Genomic DNA, 13,712 nt, shown 5'->3' with positions numbered 1-13,712 from the left:
AGAGACATTATTGAACAATTGATCCTAATATGATATCAATCCTGAAATATTTTTGGATAGCTTTGAAAGATTGCTTTAAAATTAACCCTAAGATTTCCATGTGCTATGAAATGCTCATAAAATTACATTGTTAGCCATACATATAGTGCTTTGCACTGCTTAAGTAGGTCAGGAAATCCAATTACATCATTCCAACATTAACACTTGTACAAATCTAAAACGTGGACAGGCATGTCAATATCTTTGAAAAATAATAAGGGAAGTGGGCCAGAGCTTTTGTTCTTAGAACATGTATGTAGGGCTGAATTTGAGTTGATTTGGAATGTGTAGAAAAATATTTGTTGAAGCAATTAGTGAAATAACAGTAGGACAGCAAAAGAACCTCAGGTAGTTGGAGGGTGTGTGTGTGTGTGTGTGTGTGTGTGTGTGTGTGTGTGTGGTGAGGGGACAATTTGCATTAGACCTTGGAATGTTTAACTGCTGGTTGAATCCCAGTCACTAACAAGGTCTCTGCCATTATCACAGCCTGTCATCTCTCATTTAACTGTGCGTTTAGAAGTGCTAGGCATTGCCTCTTGGCTTCATGGCTGCTTCAGGCCTAAAGAACAAGGGAGGTGTTATTGGTGTTGAAAGGAGCTGCTCAAGCATGGTTAGTGAAAACATGAAATTATATCACTTACGGTTGACATTTCAGGGGTTTCAACTCTTTTATTTCCTTCAAAATATGTAATATTCAGAAGTTGTTTGAGGGGACATTGTTGCCATCATATTATTTTGACTACCAGGACGTAACAGTGTGCAAAATTCTTTCTGAATGGACAGAGGGAAATATTTATTTATATTGTGTTTACTTAAGGGATTTATACCCAGTCCTTCAACAGCTTCCTTGGAGCAGCTTGCACAAAAATGATTGTACGATCAAATGAACTTAAACAAAAACATTACAGCAGAAATTTGAAAACACCACAATATCAAAGAGCAGTATAAAAGCAGCCAGCAGAAATAAAGACAGTGGAAGAGCAATGCAATGTATAGCCCAATGGCATTTTGAGGGCCACAGATTCCCCATCCCTGATCCAATAGCTGCATACAGCTCTCATCTAGGTTTGCCTTTTCATCAAAAATGCCATGAAATCTTGGCAGTGGCAGCACTGCCAAGCAGTGGCACTATTGGAAGTGTCAAGAGTCCACTTGAATTCATTTCCTCACTATCTTGAAACGAAATAAAGCACAAGAGTTGGGTGGTGGGACCTCACTGTAAAGGGTTAAGCATTTGTGCTTATCTTCAGTGATGTAATGGATGATGAAACTGTTTTTCCGCAATAAACAATGGTTGAATGCTAAGCTATGACAAAGGCTACATGTCCCAAGCTCTTTAATCTTTCCTCGCATTTCATGTCCTTCCTATTGTTCAGCCCTTTGCTGTTGGAAAACTGCGCTGGGATGGAAGAACACTGTGATCTTACCCATCTGGCTGGGGAAGTTGATGCTATTTATGTGCCATGCAGTATTCTGGCCTCCTGACTTGGTTTCCCATTTAAGGAAAGGGGAGGGAGGAAAGAACCAAGATACGGTTATTTTTCCCTTCTCCTCCTCCTCCTCCTCCTCCTCCTCCTCCTCGTCCTCCTCCTCTGCAAAAGCACTCAAGTCCCATCCTTCAGGTTTCTATTACTTGGTATGTGCGGAAAATAGCACCTCGGTGGTTTAAGGAGAGGATGTACCACTGTGGATTCCCACAGTTTATAAGATGAGGCAGGAAGATCTTGATGACTCATAAGCACTGGTCTCTCTTTGTTGTTTATTATCCTTAATGCCATGGTTTTCCTTCTTTTGAGCATGTTTGTGTACTTTAGACCATGTCTTCATTTTGTCAGGACAACGTTGTGTGTGGTTCCCACACATGGGAGATGTTGTTGACTGCGTCAAGGCTGTTCTCTATTCACTCGCGATGAAAATAAAATAAAATAAAGCTCTCGGTGGAAACGAGGGAGGTTTCTAACTACACCACATCCTGACACACTGACTGTGGGTCACTTTTCCATCACATGCATGACAGCATCTAAATTACCCTGCTCCTCCAGAGCTGGGCACATGGTTGGTGTAACAGAGCCTGGCTTTGCTAACATGCTTTTTCTAAGGCTCTAAGTCTGTGGCTAGGTTTCTTTGGGGGAAGTAAAGACTGTTAAAGTGGTTTAAGAGTGGGTTTCAAGACCAGGATTCAGTTCTGCTGGAGGAAAGGCAGCCTGTGGAGAATTATTGTAAAGGTAAAAACACTGGGCAGGCAAAGAATTCAGAACCCCCTCTGATCCACTGCTTAACCCTCTCTCATGCCACCACTTTGTTGGTATTTAGGTGTGACCCAAATTCAGACATGGGTCTGCTACCATCATATGCAGCTGTTCATGTGATTTACAACAACAGCTACCCTGTGTTTTAAACCTATGAACTGGCGAGAGATTTAATTGCTACGGGAGCATCATATCATATGACAGACTCCCCCTGTGCTTCCGAAATGGCAACTCTGACAATAAACACTCATCTGTTGCTCGCTTGATCTCCACCCACCCACCCCAGCCAGTTCTTCTCTTGAGGGGACGCTGCATTTTCTCAACCCTCAAAAAGCCGCATTTCACAGGAAGGATCTGAAACCTGTGGGACCAGAGATTATCAGAGGACTGGAGTAAATATTTGAACTATTTGAAAAGCAATTGTAATAAACAGATTACGCTAGTAGGACTGCAAGAAGTTTTGTAAGGAGGATTATGAGAAATATTGCAGAGAAGATTATGAAGAGAGTTATTAGTTAAGGACAATTAAAAGTAATAGAGAAATTAAGAAATGTAGATTAAGTGATAAATGTGGTTGATGGAAGTTCAAATCATTGTATAAGATAAGAAAGTATGTTATATGATTTTTGGAAATTATTTGTAAAAATCAATAATTTTTTAAAAAACAAAAACAAAAAAGCAGCATTTCATCATGAGAAAATGCAGCTTCTGCACCCTTGCCTGCAGTTGGCCTGCCCTCCCTGCTTGTTATAGTGATTTTGGCTGGGTGAGTGTCAAGGTCACCTTGTCCTAGTGGAAAGTGTCCTATACATGGCTAGTGATGAGTAGCATAACTCCATCTCCACCCCTCACCCACATGCCTACATTATTCATTTGTGACCTTTTGCAAATGTTAACCCTCCCATATGTATTTGTGATCACAGCAAACCTGAAGTAGATACTAAATATATACAGTATACAGTTTTCTTATTGGCCAGTGCCCTTGCATAGTCTATATCGGGGTGGGAATCCTGTTGCCCTCCCTGTGTTGTCAGGTTTCTTCTAGACGCTTGCTATTTTGGAGGTTGGGATCCATTCATGCACTGGTAAATTCAGGCTGTGCAGTGAATGTGGATTTGGATTCTTACACAAGGAAGCCCTTCTCTACCATGGAAGATGGAATGCACACCTCCCCTTTAAAACAAGGCATGTCAAAAGAAAACCAGTGGGAGTGCTATCCTCCTCCCCCATCTCAGAATGTAAAAGCTGTATCATAACACTAGGATCGCACTGGGGTATGTAATAAAAGGAGCCAAGTATCTTGACTCAGGGACAGAAGGACAGAAGTACGGCATTGTTTGCTTATTATATTTCAAAAACCACCCTTCTTCCCATAGGAACTCAGGGCAGTTTGCAGCAGGATCAAATAAAATACCACTAACAGTTAAAATGTTTAAAACAAGGTGCCAAATTAAACAACAACTATTTCCCCACAGCTTATGCATTTCAAAAATCTACCCTTACACTACTGCTTCAGACATATCTCACCCAATAGAAATTAATTAATTAATTTCCTAACATTTATACACTGCTTGATTGTAAAAACAAACAAACAAAAAAACCCCAACCTCAAACCTGTTGAGCATTGAGCAGCTTCACAGAGAGCTAAGTGGAGACAACCACTATTAAGAAAGCAACTGCTAATTCTTGTAGCTAAGAACAATCTCATGATGATTGTCTACGAAGTTGACTATACCTGTGATTTTTCTCTGACCATGTGATGATGTTAATGCATTGCCCAAAGACCACAAGCTTTAAAAGGCAGTTGCTTTGAAATTCTGTTCCCAGTAGGACCCAACCCCTAGGGGCTGAGGCGCCTTTGCCCCCCCAAAATAATTGAGGGGGGCTGCCCCCCCAAAAGTTGATGGGCATTGCTATTCAAATGGTGTGTATGTGTGTGCCACATAATGTGATCTATTATGCAGGGTGGAGCTTACCTGTGCCCCCAATATTTTATTCAAGTTGGCACTCCTGTCGGGTCTTATCCTCTGGCTGTTTGACCCTCTCATTTTCATGCTCAGGAATGCTCTCCATATTGTCAAAAACTTTGTATTTTGTTCACTGGAAAGGAAGGAAGGAAGGAAGGAAGGAAGGAAGGAAGTATCATGTGGCATTAGGAAGAACTCCTGCTGCCATTTATATGATGCTAATTTGCTGTGCAAATAAAGTCTGCTCCCTTTGTTATTTATAGGCCCCCCCATGCTGATGCTTTTGTTGTCATGTGCTGGCCTCATGTTGATGCACCGTAGTTCCTTGGAATCAGTACTATTGCTGCGGTTCTGGGTCAGAAGATCTGAACAACAGCTGGATTTGGTTGCATCCCCAGGCCTACATGTCTGTTAAGTACGGTCCCCTAGTTCACAAGACTCCCCCTTCAGCTTCCTGCCACAACAGGGTGTGTGGTACACAACTTCCCTGAGGTACTTACTGAAGAGGTTTGTATGTGTTCAAACATCTCACTGCTCACTTACCAGGGAATTTTACATCATTAAGAAGCAATTTTATCCAATTTTTTTTTAAAAAAATACATATACATAAATAGCTTATTTCCTTTCCATCGCAGCTACGCAGTTATTTATTGCCTGCTTCCTCTCAGCCAGACAGGTTGGAAGAGTTAAAAGTTGCACTTCCCATGGAATGCACAGGATCTTGGTGCTGTCAGGTTCCTGCAATTGTCTCTGTCCATGGGCTTCCGTTGGCAGTTTATGACTCAGCCAAAATCTGATCTGAAGTGGAAGCGGCCCAGGCTTTGTCAAAGTAGACCTGCTGCAGACTTCCGGAGGCGGCGCAAAACCGTGATGGCGGACCTCTTCGAGCTCTGAAGAGGGGCACCGCAGAAAAGGGTTGCTCGCGACGGCGCAGCGGCAACCCATCAAGATAAACCACGGGCAGAGTGAGTCCGTGGCCGTGGGACCCGGCGGGCACCTGGAGCGACCCCGAAATCACAAAAGGAACCCCGTAAGGGGCTCCGGAGTGAAGAAGGGGAAGCGGTGCTGTGGGTTCATCGCTCTTTCTGCGGAGGCGAAGCCGCGCGGCTGTCACGGATGAGCGCTGACCTTTCTTCCAAGAAACATCGGGCTGAAACATCAAACCCGTGAGTAAGGACCTAAGATTTTACAAATTAAATCGGAAAATTTGGCTAAAAACGGGAGACGAGAAAGAGGAAGTCCGTCTTCCGACACTGCTTTCAAGATCAAAGCAGACGGTCTAAAGAGCGGAAAGCGCTGTGAACAGGGAAGCTTTGAAGCTTTAAATTGGGACTTTCGTGCACATTTGAATTTTACTTTTAAAGAATAAATACAGCATAAAATTGACCTGGAGCGGACACCCCAAGGGCAAGGGAAGACTCTAACCCCAAATTCCCGGGTGGCCGGGTAAAGTTGTTTAAACTGCGGAACTGTTGCAAGCTTCCAGATACTTTTGTAATTTTTGAGCTTATCTAGCTGAAGTGGATACAATTGCAGGCACCTTGCTGGAACTTTGTTATATGTTGAAAAGGGCTCTGCAGGATTTTTTTTTTTTTTTTTTTTAGCGTGAAAAAAAAAAAGAAAAAAAAATAAAGAAAAAAAAAAATAAAAAAAAAGAAAAAAAAAGAAAAGAAAAAAACAAAGTAGACCTGCTGCTTTGGGGGAACCCAACTTTCATGTGCTAATGATGTGCAGCATGTCACAACAGAGGAGGGACAAAGTATGGTAGGAGGTGGACCTCTTTCCTGGCAGTAGCCCAACACCAACGATGCAAAAAAAATTCAGTGCAAGGGCCCTAACACTTGCCACCATTGAAAATACAATGGTACCTCAGGTTAAGTACTTATTTCGTTCCAGAGGTCTGTACTTAACCTGAAACTGTTCTTAACCTGAAGCACAACTTTAGCTAATGGGGGCCTCCCGCTGCCGCCTGAGCACAATTTCTGTTCTCAACCTGAAGCAAAGTTCTTAACCTGAAGCACTATTTCTGGGTTAGCGGAGTCTGTAACCTGAAGCGGATGTAACCTGAAGCGGATGTATCCCGAGGTACCACTGTATAAACTAAAACATGTACTAATTTATGTATTTTTTTAAAAAGGATGCTAGTGAACTGTCAGACTGGTACTGCACAGTGACAAAACCTTTCCAGTGTTCTGCTAATTCTGAGCATATCTGTTTCTGAGTACCTGGCTTTATATGCTATGCATTATCCTGAGATATCAAAACACTGAGGAGCTGAATGGGTGGGTATGGCAAGGGTCAGAAGTTCAACAACAATAAAAGGAAAGCACCTCAAAAACCTGGCCTGTCTTAAAGATGTACACTGGGTGTGTTCAGAAATGTGTTCAGAAACAGGAGTGTTAGCAGGAGTGTTCATTGGTAGTGTCCTTTTCTTCTAATAGTATTGTGAAGTTTATAGTATCTACTGCAGTCTATCAGGGAAATAGTATTCTTTGGCGATCACTTGTAGCCGAGTAAGATTGTCTTCCATGAACACGGTCTAAACAGTGAGTCTGTAAGTGACTGTGGAGGCCAATTCTGGATCCACACATCCTTCCACAGTGGGGACATAGGTTTCTGGGCAGGAGTTGATCACGGTGAGGGTTTGCCAGGCGTACCTTCCTCTTAGCACATTTCTCCCTTTCATCCTGAGTTTGAGCATCTTCAAAGTCCATGACACCTTTGGTAAAGGCTGTTCTCCAATTGGAGAGCTCGCAGGCCAATGTTTCCCAATTGTTGGTGTTTATGCTATATTTTTAAAGATTTGCCTTGAGAGAATCTTTAAACCTCTTTTGTTGACCACCAGCATTACGCTTTACATTTTTCAGTTCGGAATAGAGTAGTTGCTTTGGAAGACGATCATCAGGCATCCGCACAACATGACCAGTCCAACGAAGTTGATGTTGAAGAATCATTGCTTCGACACTGGTGATCTATGCTTCTTCCAGTACACTGATATTAGTTTGCCTGTCTTCCCAAGTGATGTGTAAAAATAGTATAGGATGACTTGATCAACGGAAGCCAGTGATTCTGCTTCATCTGAATTTGCAAAGAAGCAACTGTAAACTAAACTTTTCAACTAGCATTCCTTTTTAGAACATTCTGCCTTGACCTTTAAAAAGCGCACGCGCACACACACACACACACACAGCACTTACGATTTACTTGTTTTACAAGAAGAAACATTTGCTTTTTAATGCAGCAATTGGTGCTTGCCTTCAGCAGTAGCTGTTACTCCAGATTATTTGACTGAAATCTGTAAAGTTTTATGGTCCCTTTGGGGCAGGAGAGGCTTGGCAGTTCCCTGTGTCATGCAGGAGGTTATTGTCATTAGGAAGTAAAGCAAAATGCAAGGGCAATTTATCTCTAGGCAAGCCATTTGGGTGATGCTCCTAGAAGGTTGGGTTCTTTTTCTGTGTGACATATATTGGCCCTCCTGCATTGTCTGAGGGGAGGCCATCATCAGCGCCCAGCATGAAGAATGACTCTCTTCCTTACCTTCTAGCATTAACTGTGTCCCCCTCCTTCCACTCCCTGCCAGGATTCTGGCATTTGCTCTTTCGGCTATAAATTATTTACAGAGGAAATGCTGAGTCAGGAAGCTGATGTTGTAGAAAAACGTTAGTCGAGCTATGAAACTCAATCCAAGCTAATTGAAAGCTTCCTGTGCTGCAGTTTTGCCCACTCTTTTCATTCATGGTTTTGGCTTGTCATTCAGAACCTGACACACTTGGGATGGGGGTACGAAAGTGAGTAAAAGTCATCACTCACAGCGACCTTATCCGGGGAAGCTTGTTGCAGGGCAAGGCAGGAGTTGAATGCCTCACCTAGTATAAAACACTGGAGTACGAAATGTTCCCAGTTGCAAAGGGAATCTGATTTTATTTTGCTGCTGTTGTCATTATTAACATATTTGCATTTAACATTTGACATATTAAAAATAACAATACTACATAGCCTGTAGCTTAGCTTATTTCAACATTGCCTCCCTTTAATAGATAATACAAGAAATAGTAGTAGTAGTAGTAGTAGTAGTAGTAGTAGTAGTAAGCAGGCTGTTGATCGAAAATGCATCACTGCTCACTACTGATAAATCATCCATTGATCCTTTACCTTTCATAATTGTCCTACACTGTACAATGACATTATGCTTCTTTGCATTCATTTTGTCTATATTTCCCCTAATAATGGGTATGGATTAATTGTGCCCTGTGCCTTGTTATTCCAATATACTATAAGCAGGTTGCATTTCTCAGCATAGTTTTTCTCCTGTCGTTTTCCTTCTCCAACCCTAAAAAAATCATCAACTTAACCATACAGATTCTTATTATTAACCATTCTTCTGTAGTGGGCGTGGGGTCTGGCCTCTCCCATTCTTGACAGATGGCTAGTCAGTTAATGGAGGAATAATTATTTCTAGTTCTTCTTGAGGTATCAGTTCTTTACAGTATGCAAATAATACAAGCCAAGGGTATTTTGGTCATTGGCATCCAATAATGCTTGTTTGTTTTAATTTCTGTCAATATCTCATCCTAGTACTTAACAATCTTTGAATGGGTCCAAGAAAACTGTGCTGCTATGCCTGCTTTATATTTTTGTTACAGGGCAATGACAACTCTTGCAGATTCAGTTACGGCATTGGGATATATTGATTGTTCATCCTGGAAGTTGCTAAATGAAAGGGCCGCTTTGATTAAAACTAACTTAAATTAGATGCAGATGTGACCAGATGTAGTAACTTTCTAAAGCTGAGAGCTAATAAAACTTTACTGAATAAAACTTTATGAGGCCAACCTTGAAAGAGATTTTCTGCTCCTATTGATACCAGTCACAACTTATGCCACAGTTCTTGGCATATTGCAGGGGTATTTCTAAAATGAGATTATGACCTACACCTACCTGGCCCCATAAAATTGATCTTCTGCTGTGAGTATGGGCCACTGGTGTATGCGGCTGGTATTTTGTCATGAATGAATCTTACATTTTAAAAAAACATTCTGGTTCATTTTTGTAAGGGGAAATGTTTCCCTCCGTTTTTCAGGGAACAAACCTCTCCACCATCAGCTTTTAAAAATATGATTGAGGCTGAGGGGAGAGAGTATTAGCACGTACATTTATTTCTTCACTCTTTTACCATCACCCTACTTTTGTGGGAAAGCTGCCTGTTAGGCTTTCTACAATGCACACTTGCAGGTTTGTTTTTAGACAAACAAACAACAGTTTAAACTTGGTTGAGACATTATTAGCTTAATAGCTATCTCAGGAAAGCAGCAGCAAGATTCAATTGGCAGTAGTCCAATGGTAGAAAGAAGAAAGTTCACATATTTCAAAAGTTTCTGAAACTTTAACATGAGAAACCTTCAGTGGGATTCAGGTTTACATATTTAGCTGGCAATGTTATTTTCATACTGTACAAGCAGGAGCTCTGTTCAGCTGTTGATGAATTTCGAAATCTGATTTTGATAAATTTTTTTTTATTTCCTAAATTTATCATTCACAATGTAACTTCTGTTTGTTTGAAGTGAATGTGTGGTTGAGTCTGCTGTCCTGCACTTAACCGGGATTAAGATCCAGTGACCCACACTGATAGACATAGGTTGGATTGCAATGTAAGGCTGAAATCCTATACACACATACTTAGGAGTAATCCCCGCTGGATGCGATGGGACTTACATGCACACACGATTGCGCTGTTCACTACATGCCATCTTCCAATTTAGTGTGCAGAGGATTGCAGCCTCACCCCAGGTTTTGTAACAGCACTGAGTCACTCTCCTAATATATAAATGGCATCTCAAGACTTTCAATGGATAGGCTGGGAATTGCTGGGATGGATTTGCACATGTCCACATGGAGCAATGCAAGGAGAGAAGCTAGGGATGGGAAGGCAGATTTCCTTATTTTTATAAATGGAAGAATCGGAGGAAGGTTTATTTCAAGCCTGTAGTTGCTGAGTGCTAATAGAGGTGTCAATGCAGGAAGTTTTTTTCTAATGACATGGGGAAATGAGGAGAATTTTTCATTCATCTCCTGCTTAGCACATACAGATGTATTCATAATTATCCCTTGCCTGAGGGCAGCAGGCACAGGTGGGTTCCAAAAGGGCCTGTACGCCTGCCAGATAGCAGAGCCTGAAAGAATGATATGTAGACAATCGGAATGCCATTTAGTGAGCAAAGCACAATAAAACTCCGGAGCTCTCTTCCTGTCTCCGAAACCCATAAATTATGAAAATCGCACCTGCCTTGGGCCACGTAGATATTGTTTTATTAAAGTGGGAGAATAAGAAACTGCTGGGGGGGGGGAGATGGGAAAGAGGGGGCAAAGCGGCCTAGGGCTTCTCCTCTGGCCCCTGTCACAAAGTTGTTGGCTTATATTAATCCCATTTGTCATGACTGTACATTTCAAACTTCTTCTTTCTAGATGAGTTTGGTGTGAGGGCATGGCCTACGGTTTCGATATGGTAATGTGGGGGTGTTAGGGAGAAAGTTGGGAAGCTGGGAAGGCTGCAGAGGTGGGTGGGAATCACCTCAGAATATACCCAGACAGTCCAGATGTTTGAGATTTTAGGGTGCCCTGCTTGGTTCCTTCACTACAAGAGAGCATCAGTTGTTCCTGCAAATAAGCCTGAATTTAATGGATGCCTCTAGCGTTATTAACATTTCTCGTTTAAGATGGTCAGTTACAGCATAGCACTGGATGCGGTGGTGTGGAATGCTTTGGTTCCAAGCAGCATTCAGCTGCGAGGCTTGGTGGTTCGCCTTTCTGCTTAACTGGCCTGACTGGGTTTCTTGCTGTGTAAGGCTAAAATGCAGTTCAGAGCTCTCTGAGAAACAGAAGGACACCTTTGCAACATATAAATAACAGTACAGTCCATTTGTGGAGGACGAAATGTGTGGATTTGCTCTCTCTTGTTGACAAGAAATGGAATTCTTCTGTGATTCTTGTTTGTTATTTTGTTCTCTGCAACATTACATGCAGATATAGAGGAACAGCCATTTAGTGGCTTCTTTTAAAAGAAGTGATTTTTAAAATACTGTATCATAAGTGTAATGGATAGATTGTTGGACTAGGACCTGGGAGACCAGGGTTCAAATCCCCATTTGGCTATGAAGCTCACTGGGTGACCTAGGTCCAGTTACCATCTCTCAGCCAAACCTACCTCACTGTGTTATTGTGAGGCTAAAATGGGAAGAGGGAGAAACATGTATACCACCATGAGCCTCTTGGATGAATAGTAGACTATAAATGTAATAATAAAAAAGAATTAAAAAGTAAAGCATCTTGTTCTTCCAGAGTTTGAGGTGTTTTTGTTTTCAAACAGCAAAGATAAACTCATAAGAGTATTTTCCAAAAGGTATTTTTCCTGCTGGCTTTTGTAATGTTTCTAATGATTTGTCCTTATGACTCCTTTCCTCCTGTTCTTTAGCTTCTGGCATTTTCTGTCTTACTATTTTCTCCAGAAAGGATGATGAGAATTAGATTCGGGTCAAAGGGTACCTGCCCCATGTGCATACTAGTTATTTTCTCCTCCACCCAATTTGATGTAACCCTGTTGTGCTTGCTTGAAACGTTCCTTTTTAAAGATGTTGGAACTCTTTCGTTCACTTTAGAGGGATGCAAATGGCTCCCAAGGTGATTTCCCAGAAGCTTCTCTCAGCATCCAGTAAGGAGAAGAAACTTGGGCAGGTTTAAATGGAAGATGATGTCCTGCTACTCAGTTGATTGGAGAGATGCTGAGACCTATTTTAAAAACCTGATTGGAAATGTTTTACTCAAAAAACATCCTGACCACTATCTTCAGGGATCAGTGGATGCAGCAGCTGAGCAGTTACACCAGTCTCTGAGGAAGCCGTTCACAAATATTTAATGCTTTCAAACGGGAAGGTTGCACTCGATTCAGTTTAAATCTTCCATATTCTTTAGTATTTTGGTGGTGTGTGTAGGAGGGACAGCATGCAAGAGTAATGTGTCTTGTCTGTTAAAACAAGGCCTCATGGGACTATTTACCAACTTTTGTTTACCAGGTGGAAATGGTGGTGGCCATTTTTAAAACAAAAAAGGAGTTTGGAAACTGGTGTCTCAACACAACCATAACAGAGAACACGGCCATTCATTTAATTGATTCAGAAAATGAGAGATATTTCAGAAGGGTTTCTCTTCCTCTCTCCCCACATTCTCAATTATTATTACCTTAAAATTATTTTTTTTTTGGACATGTATTAGTGGGCATAATGAGTTTTGGAAACATTATTTAGATTACATATATGGGCACATGTACTTTGGGTAAAAAAGCACAGAAGTGATGGTAGGCCACCTCTTACAGGGGAATAATACAGACACCATAGTGTTTATTACCAATGCTAATAAACTAGTGAGGTGGCTGATTTTGTTGAAAAGCACTGGCCACAGTACTAAAATTGCAACAGTAGTACAACTACTTTTGCAAAGGAAACAAACACCTTGTGTGGGCCCAAGCAGCTCTTCGAAAAAAGCCTTCTAACCAAATGCATGGTAGAGTTCAATTACCAGTCATTGCTCTACTGTAAGCAGCCTCTTCTGATGCAATCTATGTGCTTACCTACTCCTTTTTGGATTATGGGCTGGATTCAATTCAATTGTTGCACTAGCAGAAACCAGCACGATGAGTCCCTCTAGCCCAATGGGGCTTTCCCCGTTCTCCCCTTGCCCCCCCCCAATCTGCTTGGAAGTATCAGGGGGGAAACCCCAAAGCAGCACAAGGGGTGGGGAGAAATAGTTCCATCCGTCAAGCAGATATGCTTGTGCTGATGTAACGATCTCTTTCGTATGATGCTGAATTCCAGCCATCATTTATCTATGTGAACATATACAGTGGTACCTCGGGTTACATACGCTTCAGGTTACAGACTCTGCTAACCCAGAAATAGTACCTCAAGTTAAGAACTTTGCTTCAGGATGAGAACAGAAATTGTGCTCCGGTGGCGCGGCAGCAACAGGAGGCCCCATTAGCTAAAGTGGTGCTTCAGGTTAAGAACAGTTTCAGGTTAAGAATGGACCTCCAGAGCGAATTAAGTACTTAACCCGAGGTACCACTGTACAAAGATAGTATGGCTTGTCTGGTAGGGAATATTGAACTGAAATGTTCAAGACTACCATGTAGTTTAATGGGACATCAATAGGGGCCTTTCTTGACCTATGCCAGGGGTCAGCAACCTTTTTCAGCCATGGGCCAGTCCACCGTTCCTCAGACCATGTGGTGGGCCGGACTATATTGTGAATAAAATAAATGAATTCCTATGCCCCACAAATAACCCAGAGATGCATTTTAAATAAAAGCAAACATTCTACTCATGTAAAAACACGCTGATTCCCGGACCATCCATGGGCTGGATTGAGAAGGCAATTGGGTCACATCTGGCCCCCGGGCCTTAGGTTG

This window comes from Podarcis raffonei, chromosome 2 (genome assembly GCF_027172205.1).
Source record: "Podarcis raffonei isolate rPodRaf1 chromosome 2, rPodRaf1.pri, whole genome shotgun sequence".
NCBI lineage: Eukaryota > Metazoa > Chordata > Lepidosauria > Squamata > Lacertidae > Podarcis > Podarcis raffonei.
Note: the sequence above shows the minus strand (reverse complement) of the source record.